The sequence below is a fragment of the Pleurodeles waltl genome, chromosome 6 (genome assembly GCF_031143425.1).
Source record: "Pleurodeles waltl isolate 20211129_DDA chromosome 6, aPleWal1.hap1.20221129, whole genome shotgun sequence".
Taxonomy (NCBI): Eukaryota; Metazoa; Chordata; class Amphibia; order Caudata; family Salamandridae; genus Pleurodeles; species Pleurodeles waltl.
This window is the reverse complement of record NC_090445.1, coordinates 1,114,696,024-1,114,713,910: the sequence shown is the minus strand read 5'-3', so window position 1 is coordinate 1,114,713,910 and position 17,887 is coordinate 1,114,696,024.

Here is a 17,887-nt window from a genome sequence, read left to right as displayed (position 1 = left end):
CAATATTGGGGCGTTTTAGATCAGAATTGGGGTATAGACAGAGCTGTGTCCCAGCTCAGTGCTGGAATAACAGAAAGATAGCAGGTGAAGAGCGCCCTGTAATTCCTGGTACTGGAATAATGAGGCGATGCAGGTTAGGGTTGAGGTGCACTGAGAGAGCTGTATGTGGTCTGCAGCAATGGAATATTAATGGGCACACAAAGACAGAAGTGAGGTATGTTAATGGAGCTATGTATGGCACCTAGTATTAGCGTGCCAGTGTTGCGAGTGCAAGCCTGGACATGCCCTGGTAAAGCTGTAAGTGGGGCCCAGGATGGGACTGGCATTGCCTCTGAACCATAGAAGCAGGAGTCCTGAAGGGCCTGTGTGTGTGCCTTAGTACTGAGAAGAAATGTGCATTGAAAGTTAGAACTGATGGATTCTGTTGGAGCCGAGGTGGTTCCCATCAACAGTGGCATTGGGTGTTAGACTTGAGGTGCACTGGCTGAGCTGTGTATTGCTCTTTTGGGTCCAATATTGGCTTAGCAGTGGGACTGAATATTAGAATTGAGCTACTGTAATGGAACTGTAATTAAACTATGTGAGCGGCATCCCAGTATATAGGAAATAGGGGTAGAACTGAGGTGCTCTGGCAGACAGCGTGTGTGGTTCTGGCTTCGGCATGGCAGAGGGCTCGGAGTGTTCGATCTGAGGTGCACTGATGGAGCTGTACCCGAGATCCTAGCACTGGAGCAGCAGAGTGCACGGACTGCAAGAACAGAGGTGCTCTGGCAGACAGCGTGTGTGGTTCTGGCACTGGCATGGCTGAGGCTCGGAGTGTTCGATCTGAGGTGCACTGATGGAGCTGCACCCGAGATCATTGTACTGGAGCAGCAGAGTGCACTGACTGCAAGAACTGAGGTGCTCTGGCAGACAGCGTGTGTGGTTCTGGCACGGCTGAGGGCTTGGAGTGTGTGTGTTTGAAGGTGAAGAGAGAAAGAGTGGATGAGTGTGAACTGAGTGGGGCCAACACAATGAAGTACAGCCAAAAGTGTGAAAAGACAGTGATGGAGAGAAAGTAGATGATGTAAGATATGTGGATGGAAGATTTCAGGATGATGTGGGGAGAAAAGGGGCTGAAGGGGCAAACAGTGTAAGACTGTAGAGGTCGATGATGTGAATGGGAGAAGTGAGGGATCGGACACTTTGAAGGCCATTACTCAGGCCGCAGACCTTAATAATGTTTAATTCAAAGTCAAATATTTTCAGAATTTAGCCGTGTGTAGGTTGCATATTATAAATGCAGAATTCCAGTGGTTTTCCGTGTTTGAGGCAAGTAGTCAGCTTTTCTTTACCTGTGCCATTGGGAAAGTGGTATGTATGCTGATGTTGGTGGGTGGTCTGAGTTATGGGTTTGGGTTGAGGGATTTTCAGAGTTTGCATTTGCTGAACTGTAACTAGCCTTTAAGTGTGATGTATTTGTGCAGTGTATTTCTATGGATTTTTATGACTCACTTCATTCACACCCATTCTGCGCTGTGTGCAACGGGGGGGCGACGTCTAGGCTCTTGGTGCACATGGCCAGGCGTACAGCGCCTACCAGAGTTATTTCCCTAAACAATATTGTAGGAAGTTGGCTCTGTATGTGCTATTTCAAAGTAAGGAATAGCATGCACAGAGTCCAAGGGTTCCCCTCAGAGGTAAGATAGTGGCAAAAAGTGATAATACTAATGCTCTATTTTGTGGTAGTGTGGTCGAGCAGTAGGCTTATCAAAGGAGTAGTGTTAAGCATTTGTTGTACATACACATAGACAATAAATGAGGTACACACACTCAGAGACAAATCCAGCCAATAGGTTTTGTTATAGAAAAATATATTTTCTTAGTTTATTTTAAGAACCACAGGTTCAAATTTTACATGTAATATCTCATTTGAAAGGTATTGCAGGTAAGTACTTTAGGAACTTTGAATCATTACATTAGCATGTATACTTTTTGCATAAAACACAAATAGCTGTTTTAAAAGTGGACACAGTGCAATTTTCACAGTTCCTGGGGGAGGTAAAGTATTGTTAGTTTTAACAGGTAAGTTAGTCACTTACAGGTTTCAGTTTTTGGTCCAAGGTAGCCCACCGTTGGGGGTTCAGAGCAACCCCAAAGTTATCACACCAGCAGCTCAGGGCCGGTCAGGTGCAAAGGTCAAAGAGGTGCCCAAAACACATAGGCTTCAATGGAGAGAAGGGGGTGCCCCGGTTCCGGTCTGCCAGCAGGTAAGTACCAGCGTCTTCGGAGGGCAGACCAGGGGGGTTTTGTAGGGCACCGGGGGGGACACAAGTCAGCACAGAAAGTACACCCTCAGCAGCGCGGGGGCGGCCGGGTGCAGTGTACAAACACGCGTCGGGTTTCCAATGGTTTTCAATGAGAGACCAAGGGGTCTCTTCAGCGATGCAGGCAGGCAAGGGGGGGGCTCCTCGGGGTAGCCACCACCTGGGCAAGGGAGAGGGCCTCCTGGGGGTCACTCCTGCACAGGAGTTCCGTTCCTTTAGGTGCTGGGGGCTGCGGGTGCAGGGTCTTTTCCAGCCGTCGGGAAATGGAGTCTAGGCAGTCGCGGTCAGGGGGAGCCTGGGGATTCCCTCTGCAGGCGTCGCTGTGGGGGTTCAGGGGGGACAACTTTGGTTACTCACAGTCGTAGAGTCGCCGGAGGGTCCTCCCTGAGTTATTTGTTCTCCACCAGTCGAGTCGGGGTCGCCGGGTGCAGTGTTGCAAGTCTCACGCTTCTTGCGGGGAGTTGCAGGGGTCTTTAAATCTGCTCCTTGTAACAAAGTTGCAGTTCTTTTGGAGCAGTGCCGCTGTCCTCGGGAGTTTCTTGTCTTTTTCGAAGCAGGGCAGTCCTCAGAGGATTCAGAGGACGCTGGTCCCTTGGAAAGCGTCGCTGGAGCAGGTTTCTTTGGAAGGCAGGAGACAGGCCGGTAAGTCTGGGGCCAAGGCAGTTGGTGTCTTCTGTTCTTCCTCTGCAGGGGTTTTTCAGCTCAGCAGTCCTTCTTCTTGTTAGTTGCAGGAATCTGTTTTTCTACGTTCAGGGAAGCCTCTTTGTGCCTCCTCCCAAGGGGAGGGGGTCACATCCCTAATCCTATTGGGGGAATCCTCCATCTGCAAGATGGAGAATTTCTAAAAGTTAGAGTCACTTCAGCTCAGGACACCTTAGGGGCTGTCCTGACTGGCCAGAGACTCCTCCTTGTTGTTTTCTTTGTTTCCTCCAGCCTTGCCGCCAAAAGTGGGGGCCGTGGCCGGAGGGGGCGGGCAACTCCACTAAGCTGGAGTGTCCTGCGGTGCTGTGACAAAGGGGTGAGCCTTTGAGGCTCACCGCCAGGTGTTACAGCTCCTGCCTGGGGGAGGTGTTAGCCTCTCCACCCAGTGCAGGCTTTGTTACTGGCCTCAGAGTGACAAAGGCACTCTCCCCATGGGGCCAGCAACATGTCTCTAGTGTGGCAGGCTGCTGGAACCAGTCAGCCTACACAGATAGTCGGTTAAGTTTCAGGGGGCACCTCTAAGGTGCCCTCTGGGGTGTATTTTACAATAAAATGTACACTGGCATCAGTGTGCTTTTATTGTGCTGAGAAGTTTGATACCAAACTTCCCAGATTTCAGTGTAGCCATTATGGTGCTGTGGAGTTCGTGTTTGACAGACACCCAGACCATATACTCTTATGGCTACCCTGCACTTACAATGTCTAAGGTTTGTCTTAGACACTGTAGGGGCACAGTGCTCATGCACTGGTGCCCTCACCTATGGTATAGTGCACCCTGCCTTAGGGCTGTAAGGCCTGCTAGAGGGGTGTCTTACCTATACTACATAGGCAGTGAGAGGCTGGCATGGCACCCTGAGGGGAGTGCCATGTCGACTTACTCATTTGGTTCTCACTAGCACACACAAGCTGGTAAGCAGTGTGTCTGTGCTGAGTGAGGGGTCTCTAGGGTGGCATAAGACATGCTGCAGCCCTTAGAGACCTTCCCTGGCATCAGGGCCCTTGGTACCAGGGGTACTAGTTACAAGGGACTTATCTGGATGCCAGGGTGTGCCAATTGTGGAATCAAAAGTACAGGTTTAGGGAAAGAACTCTGGTGCTGGGGCCTGGTTAGCAGGCCTCAGCACACTTTCAATTCAAAACATAGCATCAGCAAAGGCAAAAAGTCAGGGGGTAACCATGCCAAGGAGGCATTTCCTCACAAATATTTTTCTAAATATCTTGATTTTGTAAGAAAATTATCATTTTTCGGAAAAAATTGAGTATTTTTACAGATGCAAAATGTCAGCTGCCTGATCACACAATATTTTCACGAAAATCATGATTTTGTTTCTAAGAACTGCCTTTTCCCGTGTTTCGTCCTCATTTTCCACTCAAGCAATGCCCTCATTGTATAACCCTTCTTTGATGTAGAAATCCTCACTTTCAAGATTATCATAAAGAAAACACATTCAGTTCATCAGCTTATCACAGTTCTCATAAAATTCAAATGTGAGTGACACAAAACTATGTTTGGAAATCACAATTGAGTTAACCTTTTCAAGCACACGAGGCACCTTTTTTTTCAAATTCTAACATCTCAAAACCTACTCCACAGGTTATCACTAAACAATACAACGCAAGCTTTCTGAATAAAGTACTACTTTCATGACAAGTTTTACTTAAGTCTGTTCTTAAATGTTTGCTGTAGCTACAAGCAAAATTCCATAAGGGAGCAAAAATGGGTAAACATATCTTTTTCACACTCCTTTATTTAACTCTTTTTCCCCATCATAGAAGTGGATGAAAATTGGCAAGTCAGGCATTAGTTGCATATGATAAGTAACTGCCAGATTTGGTGCAGATCTTTGCAGGAGAACAATGTTGTAGGAAAAGCAAAAAATTGTGTTTCACTCAATTTGGGTAAAACCCATGTTTCACACATAATCGTGAAATATAGAATATATTTCATAGTTCCCTGTAAAATATGGATTTGATCATCGTGATGATAGCCCCTAAACCGTTCTGCACAGTTCTTGCAATTGTAAGGGCTTCTCCGATTATGCAAATCATGCATCAATGCTATCGGAGACCAAATCATGCAGCAATGCTATCTAAATTATGCTGAAAAGATGCAAATTATGCCACCCATACCCTGACATTATTATTTAAATCCATTTTAGGTATGAACACCATCTGAACATTAAGTTGGCATTTAAGGTGGCAAATGCAGTAACTCCAACATTATGTCGTAAACATGGGAGCCACAGAATAACAGAAATCCTCTGACTTTCAATACTGTCCATTGTTTTAGGAACATTTTGTTCGTGAAACATAAACAAAGCCTAAACAGTTGAATTTCAGGCAATGTCTGTTGTTAGCAGGATTTTGATGTAAACAGCTTTTTCAAGCTTACAACATAAAATACATCCCCAAATACATAAGGGGTAAAGTGTAATAGGTCCTATTTTGTCATTATTGTGTTCTGGTGACATTTACAAACCACTTGGCCTTCAGCGTTTGGTTTATGTCATCAGAACACCTTGATGGGAATATTGCACCATTTTATATGGCTGGGGATGCCCAGAAAGATTCCGGCATGCAGGATGCAGCTGGAGCCCGCAACCCCTTAGCCCAGGTGATAAATAATGTGTTAGAAGGATTAAATAACCCTACAGGAATAGACTGTTCGTTTTTTTCCATCCCTACAGCGTTTTTCTCATATAGGCTATATTTTAACACCTCTAACCCCATATCAAACCAATTCTGGCTTCGGACCGCACCTGCATATCCTTCCTATACGACATCTCCATGCCCACAAACAATCTAAAAACTTGAAGAATGAATGGTCTTCTCACAGAAGACTCTGTCTTTAGGAAGAAAATAAAAAGTGAAATTATTCAATTATCCAATTCATAGTAATAAATAGAAATTCAGGTCCCAACCCTCAAATTGTATGGGAGGCCCTTAAGTCCACTATATGTGGTCATATGATTAAACTAAAAGCCACAATAATGGTCATGCCCAAATAAGTTAAGACTCCTCTATCCCCAAGAACTACCACTCAATCTCACAAATAAACATTGACTGAAAAATATACACATAAATTCTAGCTTTTAGGCTAGAACCTGCCCGCCAAACAATAATACACCCATCACAAACGGGATTCATTAAGGGTAGGTTCAGCACGGATAATATCAGGCTGTTCAGTTATGTCACTGAACAAGCACAATACCTCAACCAACCAGACTGCGTGATTCCACTAGATGCTGAAAAGGCCTTCAACACGGTCCTGTGGTCTTTTGCACAGGCTACCCTTGCAGGGTTTAGTCTCAGTCCTAATTTAAAATGATTCTGGAACTATCCAAGGAACCTAAAGCTCAAATTAACATAAAAAGAAACCTGTCTCATTGCTTCAGCCTGCAGCAAGGATCTAGTCAGGGATACCTCCTCTCCTTCTTCTCTTTCTACTCACATCAGAACCACTTCTCATACAAATTAGAGAGAACCCCTACACTGCCAGTATCCCATTTCCTGCAGGACCACACAAATTGGCAACATACGCAGATGACATTCTCCTCTTCACATCTCAAGCTGATTCTGCCATTCCCAAGGTTATGTCACCTATGATGGATTATTCCTTTGTCTAAGGCTACACCATTGATAACAACAAAATGGAGACACTGTCCTTCAATGTCCATTGCAACAGTTCAGTTATCAGGGGCCATGGCCTCGAATGAGCTCCAGACAAAAGAAAATACCTAGCCATTTAGTTCAATTAAAACCTCAGAGAATCCTTTGATCGCAATGAAAAAATTACCCTAACCAAAATAAAAGATCTTCCAGATAAACGGTCGACTTGATACATCACCTGGTAAGGTTGTATTGAAACTATCAAATGATGATCTCTCCTCTCATCAACTGTTTAATCAGCATGTTATCAATCAATTTGTCAGAAAACTTCTTTGTTAAAATAGGTCTCATACTTAACAACTTTCTGTGGCAAACAAAAAGACCAAGAAAAGTCATAAATAAACTTAGGGGCATGTTTATACTCTGTTTGCGCCGGATTTGCGTATTTTTTTTTTATGCAAATCCAGTGCAAACTTAACTCCATATTTATATTTTGACGCTAGACACGTCTAGCGCCAAAATATTGGAGTTAAATTCATTTTTGCCTGTGGAAAACTACCTTGCTCCAATGAGATGCAAGGTAGGCGTTCCAGGGCAAAAAATTACTCTAAGGCCCTAGCGCCTTATTTATCCTTCCATGCAAAAATCACGAGCCCGCTTAGCACCATTATTCAAAGCCTTGGTCAGGGCAGGCATTAGGGGACCTGTGGGGCTTTTTCCATGGTCAGAGACCATGGAAACAGCCCACAGGTGCCCTTCCCTGCCCCCAGGGACACCCCCAACCCACCTACACCTGGAGGACACCTAAGGATGGGGGGATCCATCTCAGGTAAGTCCAGGTAAGTATTTTTTTTTTTTTTTGCAAAGTGTCATGGGGGGTCTAACTTGGGCCCCCTACATGGCACTGTGCCCAATGGTCATGCCCATGGGACTTAAGTCCCTTGAGCATGGCCATTGGGCTGGGGGCATGATTTCTGTCTTTATTTAGACAGGAATCATGTCCATGGGGGTTGTGCGTGGAGATAATTACGCTAATCAGGTTAGAGTTATTTTTTTGACTCTAACCTGTCTAGCGCCATTCCTTCACGCACAACCTCCAGTTTCCCCTACGCCTCCCCGACGCAGTTAGCATCAATAATTTTGACGCTAACTGGGCCTTACCACCCGCTAGGGTCATAGCTTAAATATGACGCCCGGCTGGCATCCAGGAATGGCGCTAGCGCCGGTAACTTTTTGTGTTAGCGCAGGTTTGCGTCAAAAATTATAAATCAGGGCCTAAATCTTCCATGGAAACTAGAAGGCCTAAACGTCTCTGACTAGCCCAGATTCCAAACTGCATACCTACAAAGACAGGAGCTTTTCTGGTTTCACCGACCTAATATCCCTCCTCCAATTCATCTTAATATACCACGCGCTCTCATTTCCCTTATTACCACCAAGAAAATAAGGATGGAACAATCCACATGCATTCTCTCCCACACACTCTACGGAAAATTAACAATAAACTCCCTAACAAATACATTACTCCACACTTGTGTCACCTATGGCCCAACAATAACTTCAAGACATTTTTCTAAAGCAAATCTTCTTTTGAACTGTTTGTCTCTAAATAACAAGATAAATGGCAGCAAGTCATTCATGCCACTATGATCCGGTCGTCCTGGTAGCACCGAGCCGTTTTCCTGAAAGTATTCTCAAGTTGCCCAATGAAAAAACACCACCAAGAGGGCAGGGATCCTAGATGTAGCAGGGAGAACATTCTGGACCAGGCAGAGGTGGGCTTAAGTCACCTCAGCAGCTTGACAGTTCACCTGCCAGGCCCTAAAGTAACTCCCAATTCTACTTTCGGTGCTGGTGCTCAGGAATGAATGGTTCCAGAGTATCAGAGGTATTTGAGGAGAGCATAGTAACCACAGCTGCCTACCTTCTAGAAACACACCGGTAGGAGAAACTATTTACTGCTACTCAGAAATGGTTACTGATTCTGAAGAAAATGTCCTTCTGCCCTAATTTGTCTGGACTCAAAGAGATAAAAGAAAAGAAATGGCATACTACTAAAAGCAATGTTTACGAAAAACTGTTTCTCTACTACTAATCCTCAGTATCTCAGGTTCTTTCAGCTTCATCTGTAAGCCCCACATTTTTGCAACTACTGTTTTTTTAGAGAAAAGAGCTTCGCATACAAATACTGAAATGTTTACTGGATAATGTCCATGGACACACTGAAGGGCATAAACCAGGGTAGGATTGGAAAGGCGGGCATTTGAGAACTGGCAGATGGGCTGGTGCCTCAGGGTCACAAATGGGCCGGTTTTATTAGGGCTTCAGTTAACCGGCCCACAGAGCCTTACAGTCTTGCAGGCCCCTGCCCGGCTACTGTAATGTATATTTATCTTGGCCATGGCATCTTCCCACCCGAGCCAGGCTCGGGGCCAGGTGAGAAGCATTGCCCTTGGGCCATTCACACTTGGAAGCACCCCCTCTCACGTCCCAATGTGTCTGACCTGGACCTGCAGCAGTTTTACTCCTGATGCTTCCCTGCTGGGCCATCACATTCTGTCCATGGTGAGCAGGGGAGGAGGGAGTATGCAGAGGCCTTGCTGGGGGCAAGGTGTTGTCACCTCGAACCCAGTGTCTTTTAGGCCCTGGAGGAGGGGGTGGGTGTGTTTTTTGCGCAGGCCTAATTGTGACACATTTCCCATCATCGAGTCCCAGCATCCTATGATTTTGGGCAAATCAATAAAATCAATGAATTTCACAAAGCCTCAATAAAAATGAGTTTGAACTTGTGCACTGGAACTAGTGCTCGTGTAAATCACTCCAATGCCTTTGCGCTCACTCTATATAGAACTACACACAAAAAAAAAAATGGCCAGATTTTGCAAAGCCCCAAGCCATGATAAATAATAAAGACTCTTTACATAAATACATCCAGATTCCTTTTTAAAATGGCTTTTCTGTCTTTGTCTAGATTTAACTCACCTTTAAGAAAACATTTGAATGTACTTGTACATTACGTTTACTTTTAAAGTATGTAATGACCACAGCTAAAAAAAACACCGGCTTAGGGTGGTTTTCATTTTCATACCACCTAGGACATTCCATTTTGACGGTCAGCATAGCCAAACTGCAGTGCTTCTAGTTTTTAGCAGCTTTACAGGCTCTGTAATTTGTCAGATGCTTAATTTAACTTTTCTTAAGAAAATAGTCTACTAAGACTAAGCAAATGGCGATCAATGAAAGGGCAATCTGTTAATGTGGGACACTTTTCTGGGGAGTGCTCGGGCCTAATTGTGATCCCAGTCCGCCTCTGGCATAAACACATTCACTGTAGAAAAGTGACTGATATTTAGTGCGTTCATGATCCGAAAGCATTATTTGCAATGTACTAAAGGTACATTGGAGGTTGGCAAAGTCTTTCTGACTCACAAAGTACCTTTTGCGGCTCCTTCGGGCATCCCTATCCTCCTTATTGGCCGCAATAAGGTTTACCATTGTTTTGCGACCTAAAGTCAGTGCTTAATTTGTGCTTTTTGTTTCCGGTGCTGAGCACCGGCACTTATTTTTTGAGGGCCGGGGCTTATTCTTCTGCCTCAAGCATTTGCTTCGAGCAAAAGACACATATGGGAAAGACAGAAGAAGGAAAAACTAAAAATCGTCATAAAGGGAGAAAGTAAAAAGTTGCAGGATGAGCTGAAGGGTCAGGGGTGCGCAATGGATTGAAGAGGCCCGAGACGGCTTCAGGATTACGCTGCCTCAGTATTCAGTGCTGGCAGATTTAATTACAGCCGCCTCGTGTTTAAGAGAAGGGCTTTGAGAACCGCCACCTCTTTATTTACAAATTAAGCACTGCCTAAAGTACGGTTCCTGACATCTGAGTTAGAGCTTTCGTTCTAAAAACGCAACATTTCCTTCACTCGTGAGCAGATAAGAAATATAACCTTTCATTTTACACCTTGAGAGCTTGTTAGGTTTAGTGACTGATTCGCGGATTGTAATGGGTTGGTTGTTGAAGTGATTCCAATGTTGGGGTGAGAGAGTGACGGGCGTTCGTAGGGCGGCCTTTTGATGAAAGCGCCAAGTGCTCTTCCGACAGAGGCAGATGTTTATTTTTCAGTTCACTGTCCTAGCAGAAGCTGCAATACCCTCAGTGCAGACAGCACCGTTTCCATGGCAATGTGTTGACCTTTGTACACGCCTTCAATCAGCTGCTCATCCCAAGCTACTGTACTCGTACTGTCGCAACACGCTGGTAAAATATTAAACAGAGGGAAGGCATTGCTCCGGTGCCGAGGGTTAAACAACAAGAGATAAGGCACCCGTTGTAAGAGACAGTCGCTAATCAAGGATTAAGACACAGCGAAAAATTGTCAATAGGTTTAAAGTTTGCACACAAGAGCTAACAAAACCAATAAGAAAATTCCCGTTGTAGAGAAAAATAATAAAACACAGGATTACTTTATATATCTATTGCAGGGATGAAATAATTTAAAGCAAGGCTCTGCAACCTTTTCTGTAATAAGAGCTACCCATGTTCAATGAACATTGTATTTTATCACTCAAACATCAGCTATGACTATATTTTGGAAATGTAACCAGTTTTCATAAAACACCATGTTATAAATTCTAAAATACACATATTTTCGACGCCAATACACGATTTTCAATCACTGTCCATATATTATTTCAACCAAACAAAGGCTTCTAACTTAGTTGACTAGACTGCACATAAAGGGTAGCTGGAGAGTCACTTTTAGCTCACAAACTATTCAATGGGGAACCCTGCTTTAAAGAATGAATGTTAATAATTTAAGGTGTGAGCCAAGGCGCTTTTATGAAATCCACCTTTTCTGCATGGCCACCGCAGATCTTTTTGCTTTTTTAAAGACCCTACTTTTTGCTGTCTTTAAAACCCTGTGCAGTTTACCCACTCTAATCAGAAGGAAAGTGCTTATGCTCTCCCTTTTAATATGGTTGAATTGGCATACTCCTAATTCATATGTTTAAGATGTCTATAAGTCTCTAGCCTATGGTGCAAACAGTATCCAGTGCCAGGAAGTGAACTGCAACTATTAAACCTCAGCACCTCTTTTCCCATCTACTTCAGCGGCAGTGCAAGCATGGCTTTAAACCTACCATTGTAGCCTGACTGTAGCAGTGGAAAAAATGCAATTCGACATGTCAAAATAAACCACTTTACCCAGTAAAAACTTTACTTTTAAATATTAATAAATCACCCCTATGCAGGCCTTGTAGGTCCGAAGACAGGATGATTGGTATTTAAAAGACTTGTAAAAAATTAACTGTAACTTGTCCTTACAGTGACCAGCACCTGAAACTTATTTTCAGGTTGCTGGCCTAGCTGTCCAATTAGATAAACAGAGTAAAGATTAGACCATTGATACTCTACGTTGGGAATGGGACCAGCCAGAAAAATAAATGGTGCACTTTACCCTTGCTAACCAGAAGTAAATTGCCTGAGCTCACCCTTTTATCATGGTTGAATTGGCATGCTCCTAATTGGCTTATTTAACTTGCCTATTAATGCCTGGTATATGGTACAAATTTACCCCCGGGACCTTGAAGGTAACCTATTGTGCTATCCACTATGGCTGCAGGACAAACCTGGCATTGTATTTAAATGTAGGACATGTGCCTACAATGATTAGCATCCAAAATCTATTTCACTGTAGCAAGACTAGCTTTCCTATGTGGAAAAACAGAATACAGATTAGAATATCAATGCTCTACCTTGGGATTGGAACAAGCTAGAAAAATAATTATTTAAACTAGTTATTAAATAAATTTATTGAGTGGTGAAGTTGGATATTTGAAACACTTTAAGCAAAATCAACTTTTAGAACACTAACTTTTCCCAGCATGAAGTCCCAGGGGCTAATTAGTATTTGCTCTCTGCCTTCTTTCAGCCAGAAATTAGCCTTGAAGAGATGTAAATATGTGTGACAAGCCTCCCATGATCAAACAATAAGTTGATCTGAATGGGCAGAGATGTCTCCTTTGAATTCCATAGAATTTGTAGGGTGAGGTCTCTAGGCATAATTTTTGACTGTACACTGTCAAAATGTGCTTTTGTGTCAAATCCTGATTGACAGGTCTGCTGGATTCACATATAACAGCCGAGGCACACTTGTGAGAAGAGGACGTCAAAATTATTCTTGTGGATCCACTGTCTGAATGCCAAAAGACTCTGCTTTTGATCTACAAGGCTTCTGCCTCTTGGTTTACATATAGACTTTGGGGCACACTTGAAAGATAAGAGAACCAGATGTCAAGTGCATTCTTGTGGGTCCACTGCCATCTTGCTAAAGGGCTTTGCTTTTTGTCCTACCACACTACTGTCTCTGTACTACCACAGTACACTCCCCACACACACCACTAGCTCTCTTAACCCACGTTCGGTGTGGCCGAACCCTACCCAAAGTGGGTAGGTTGGCCCGAGGAACCTTTACAACATTGGTTAGGACCTACCCCCTAGTCAGTGCCAGAAATAGATGTTGCACCTCCAGGCACCACATTCAAAACACTTTCTGTACTTGCAGAAGATCAGAAGCAGACTGGACCTGCTGCATGTGTTCTATGGAGTCCGGGAGAACTGGACTGCTCTCCCTTGAACCCAGAGCAAAAAAGTGGACTCCAGGGGTCAGTTCGCTGACCTAATGTGTGGCTACAAGGAAACAACAAGCTGCACAAGGCATTGTTCTGAAAGTGTCTAACTGGTTGGTGGTAACTAGGCCTGAGTGGACCTTGCTTTTGGCCTGTGCCTGACATCCTGTAAGTCTATATGTGCCTTTCCTGAGGTCCTGGGTGGCTTTAGCAGTGTACTCATGTGGTGGGTTGGGACATAAATGAGTAAGTCAGAAATTAAAATCTTTGACTTGGACAAACCTAGTTGGTGTATTCTACACACATTTCATCTTGTTGAGCCTCAGATTATGCCTAGGTCCTGGTCTAGTGCAACCATCGACTGTCATTAATAATTTGTGCTACTTGGTACTATGTCTTCTTAAAACGTTTTGTCCTTTTGGTGTCATTTGGTTTACTAAATTTTACTCTTTTTCTAAATCAATTTGGGATTTTAATTGTTTGGCATTTTGATGTTATCACTGTTTTGGTATTGTATTGCTCTATGCCATAGTTAAAAGGGCATTGAGCTCAGGTTAATTTTGTGACTTTGACAGTTCACACTGACCAGGATTGATTATTCCTTGAAGTGAGTAGTCACCCCGCCCAAATAATAATCCAATTTCTTACAGTATTTCTTAGATAAGAAATATACCCTCATGTATTAACATTGAGGTAGAAGGATGCAACCTGAAAGCCAATAAAAAGGAGACACTATCATACTTCTGGGCCTTTTCTAAGATGTAAAGAGAATGCCTCGAACCTGTTGAAAGGACAGAAGTGCTACAGCGATGAATATAACTGTATGGTATAGGAATTATTGCACAATGTGGTGTCAACTATATTGCATGCAATATATATTGCATTGCAATAATATCGCATCCACTAAAACAACTATAGTAAGTATATATTTGCTGTTCTGGCTTCCACTCATGCATACATCCTAAGATAAGTATGGGTGAAGTTAGCAGAAGCAGTATATACTAACCTTACAAGATTGTGATAATTTGAAGTAGTGGATATAATATTATCTTGGTCCATATTAATAACCCAAATATAGTGTCATACAATCTTACACCCCTCTGCATCTGCTCAGTCTGATTAATGCAGAAGTTCCTCATGTGGTAACTCGGCATATATAAATCTGCAAATGGAAAATCGCCCTTGCAAGAGGGACGATTTCACATTTCAGAAGTAGTATAACTTGTCAAATTAAATTATTTATACTGTAGATGCATTGTAGAAAGAAAACAATAATTGTTTTGTCTTCCACTGTAGCCGTGTCTCTAATGTTTAAGTATGATATGTTCAAAATTCAAGGAAGATCTCTTGGGTTTGCAATTGCTTCTTCCTAGTATTGTAGATTCTCTGTCTCCCTCACTGTAGTTTGCTATGTGGCAGCTCTTTGCCCACACTCTGTTCAATTGCTGCCTTTTTTATGAACTGTTATCTGCAGAGCTGCAGCCAGAAGAGGTCTATAAAACACGAATCAATGTTTGAGTGCACTTTTGCAACCACCACTGTACCTACTATAGTTGGAGGAGTAATGACCTCCCTGCTGCTACCTACCTCATTTTTTTCCCGGACTGCTGTAATTTAGGGCCTGATTTATATGTTGACATACGGATTACTCCGTCACAACGGTGGCGGATATCTCATCCACCGAAATCTAAATTCCATTGTTTTCTACGGGATTTAGATTTCGGCGAACCGGATATCCATCACAGTTGTGAAGGTGTAACCCGTCCTCCATCATCTAAATCAGGCCCTGAATCTGTATAAATCATAGATAATAAATAATGTCCAGTAGGTGGCAGTAGAGTCCATGTCATCAACAAAGTTTCGTTAAAATCAGAAACTTCAGAGCAGACAGTTCCACCTTGTGTTAAAACATATCGGCTCCATTCACACTTTGTGCACACCATTAGATAGACACTCCTGCCAACCACAGGTTTCCAGTAAAGACGAGCAAGTCACAGAAAGTTCGAGCCCGGCTCGAGCTTTAAGCCTTTCTCTGGCCCTGCTTGTTGGAACCTGTGTTTATGCGCTCCAATACCTTCGGGTCAATTTCACGCTATAGAAAAAATACAGAAAAATGCACAAAGATGTAATAACAAACAATTAACATAAAATAACACATATAACCATGTAATAGCTGATTTGTGCAAAATGAAACCAGAAAACCTGGATACAGAGTGGCTTAAATTGTATGATCTTAGGCAAATGTTTTATTTCACTGAAACTCCTTTTTCTTCATATTCGTGTATGAAAGCACTGTCAAATATGTGAGTTCAACTACGAGCTGCTCAAAGACTTATTGTGTTTCTTTTATTAGACTCCAACATTGCTCTATAATAATCTGGGCATATACAGGGTTCACATGACAACTGTCTTGCCACTTGGTTCACTTACCTCGTTATCCCCAGAGAGGGGAGGAGAAGTAATGGTTTTAATTTAATGTTTAAAAATTATCACTTTTAATAAGTGCTTCTCAGTGATGCTATAATGCTGTGTGTTAATGTCAAAGCTTCCAATTTTAAAGAAATACATTTTTTTTATTTGTATTGACTTCATCATAATTTAGGTGATGTTTGTTGTATGATTTACATAGCTCTAGTCTTGGCGTGTGAACCCGGTCCAAGATCCAAGTCGGACCCTTGGCTCGGCTCTCCCTGCTAAATTCTTGGCTTGCCGACCTTTATATTCTACCTAAGTATTTGGAGGCCCTGTGCAGCTGATGTCAAATACTGGTTGCGAAACATCCCCTGGACTTGGTGGCAGCCTCACAAGCTTTTGTTTTTTATCTCTTGCAGAGAGGCAGTGAATTTAAAGTGCACTAGGCAGTGCTCAACACAAAGCCTTGCCATCCAAGGCCTAGCCTTCTTTTCCTAAGGTTAAACATTTTCACAAGTTGGTAGGTCTAAAATGACCATTAAACATTTTCATGATGTTGCAGATTTATTGATCATTAATTCTTCAATGCAGATCTAGTATCTTGTATTGTTTCCATAACAGTAGCATTAATATAGTACTTTCCAAACCTATTGCTAAGTCAAAAGTGTTTTCTCATACAGTAGAGTGTTGTTGAGTGGAATGTTGTAAAGTAGAGAGGAGGAAAGTCTTACAGTGTGGTGCCATAGAGTGGCCTGTTGTAGAGTGGGGTGTTGTACAGTGTGAGTGTGGTAGACAGGAGTACAGTGGAGTGCAATGATGTACAGTAGAGGAGCATGGACTTGATTAGAGCCTTCTAGATTGGAGTGGTGTATAGTAAAATGGATTGTGGTAGAGTACAGTGGAGTCTCATACAGTGGAGTGCAGTGTTGTGGACCGGAGTAGTGTAGAGTGAAGAGGCATGTAATGAAATAGTCTTCTAGAGTGGAGTGGCTTAGAGTGAAGTGGCATGTTGTAGAGTACAGTGGATTGTTATAAAGTGGAATGCAGTAGAGTGGATTGTCGAATAATAGAATGTCATTGACTGGAGGGTCATCAAGTAGAGTGTCATTAAGTAGAGTGTCATCGAGTAGAGTGTCACCGAGTGGAGAAGAGTGGAGTGGCATGAAGTGGAGTAGGGTGGGTTAGAGGGCTGTAGAGTGGAGTGTCATCCCTGGAGTGTCATAGAGTCAAGTGTCACAGAGTGGAGTGCCGTGTCATACAGTAGAGTGGTGTGTCATAGAGTGTCATACAGTGTACTAGAAGTGGTATGGAGTGGAGGGTCATGGAGTGGAATATAGTGTCGTGAGTGGCATAGAATGTAGTAGAGTGTTGTATACTAAAGTTGCTTAGAGTGTAGTCATATAGTGGAAAGGCATAGAGTGGAGTTAAGTGTTATAGGGTGAAGTGGCATGTAGTAGAGTATGGTGGCTTGCAGTGGAGTAGAGTGGAGTGGATTGACCTAGCATAGAGTTGAGTAAAGGATCATAGAATGGAGTGGCACATCATACAGCAGAGTGGTGTATCACAGAGTGTTGGAAAGGGTCATAGAGTGGTGTAGAGTACAGTGGCATAGAGTAGAGTGTCATAGAGTTGAATGGCATAGAGTAGAGTGTCATAGAGTGTTATAGCGTGGATTGGCATTGAGTGTTGTAGAGTTGAGTTTCATAGAGTCCCATAGAGTGGAGTGCTGTGGAGTGGAGTAGTGGAGAGAGTGGAGTGCAGTGGAGTAGTGTGAGTAGGGGTGGAGTGGTATACAAGGAACTGGAGTAGAGTGACATAGAGGGGAGCAGAGGTGGAATGTAGGGGCATAGACTGAAGTACAGTGTCATACAGAGGCATGGAATATAGCCAAGTGCTATAGACAAAGAGTTGCATGGACTGGAGTAGAGTGTTGTAGAGTGGAGTAGCCAAGATTGGAGTGCCATGCACGGGCATTATGTGGGTTAAAGTGTCATACTGTGGAGTAGAGTGCAGTCGAGTCGAGTGGAGTGGCATATGAACACACCACAACATGTTTGTAAATCTGGCCCTTAGACTGTTTTCTGGGTTTTAAGTGTAAATATAGTGGACTACTCTTTTATAAGTGGATAGGATAGAAATGATGAGTCTGTTTATATAAGTATGTAGAGGTAGGTAAAAGTAGTTTTACTAATTGATATATTTTTAAAAAAAGTTTGTGTTGTACCACAGTATTA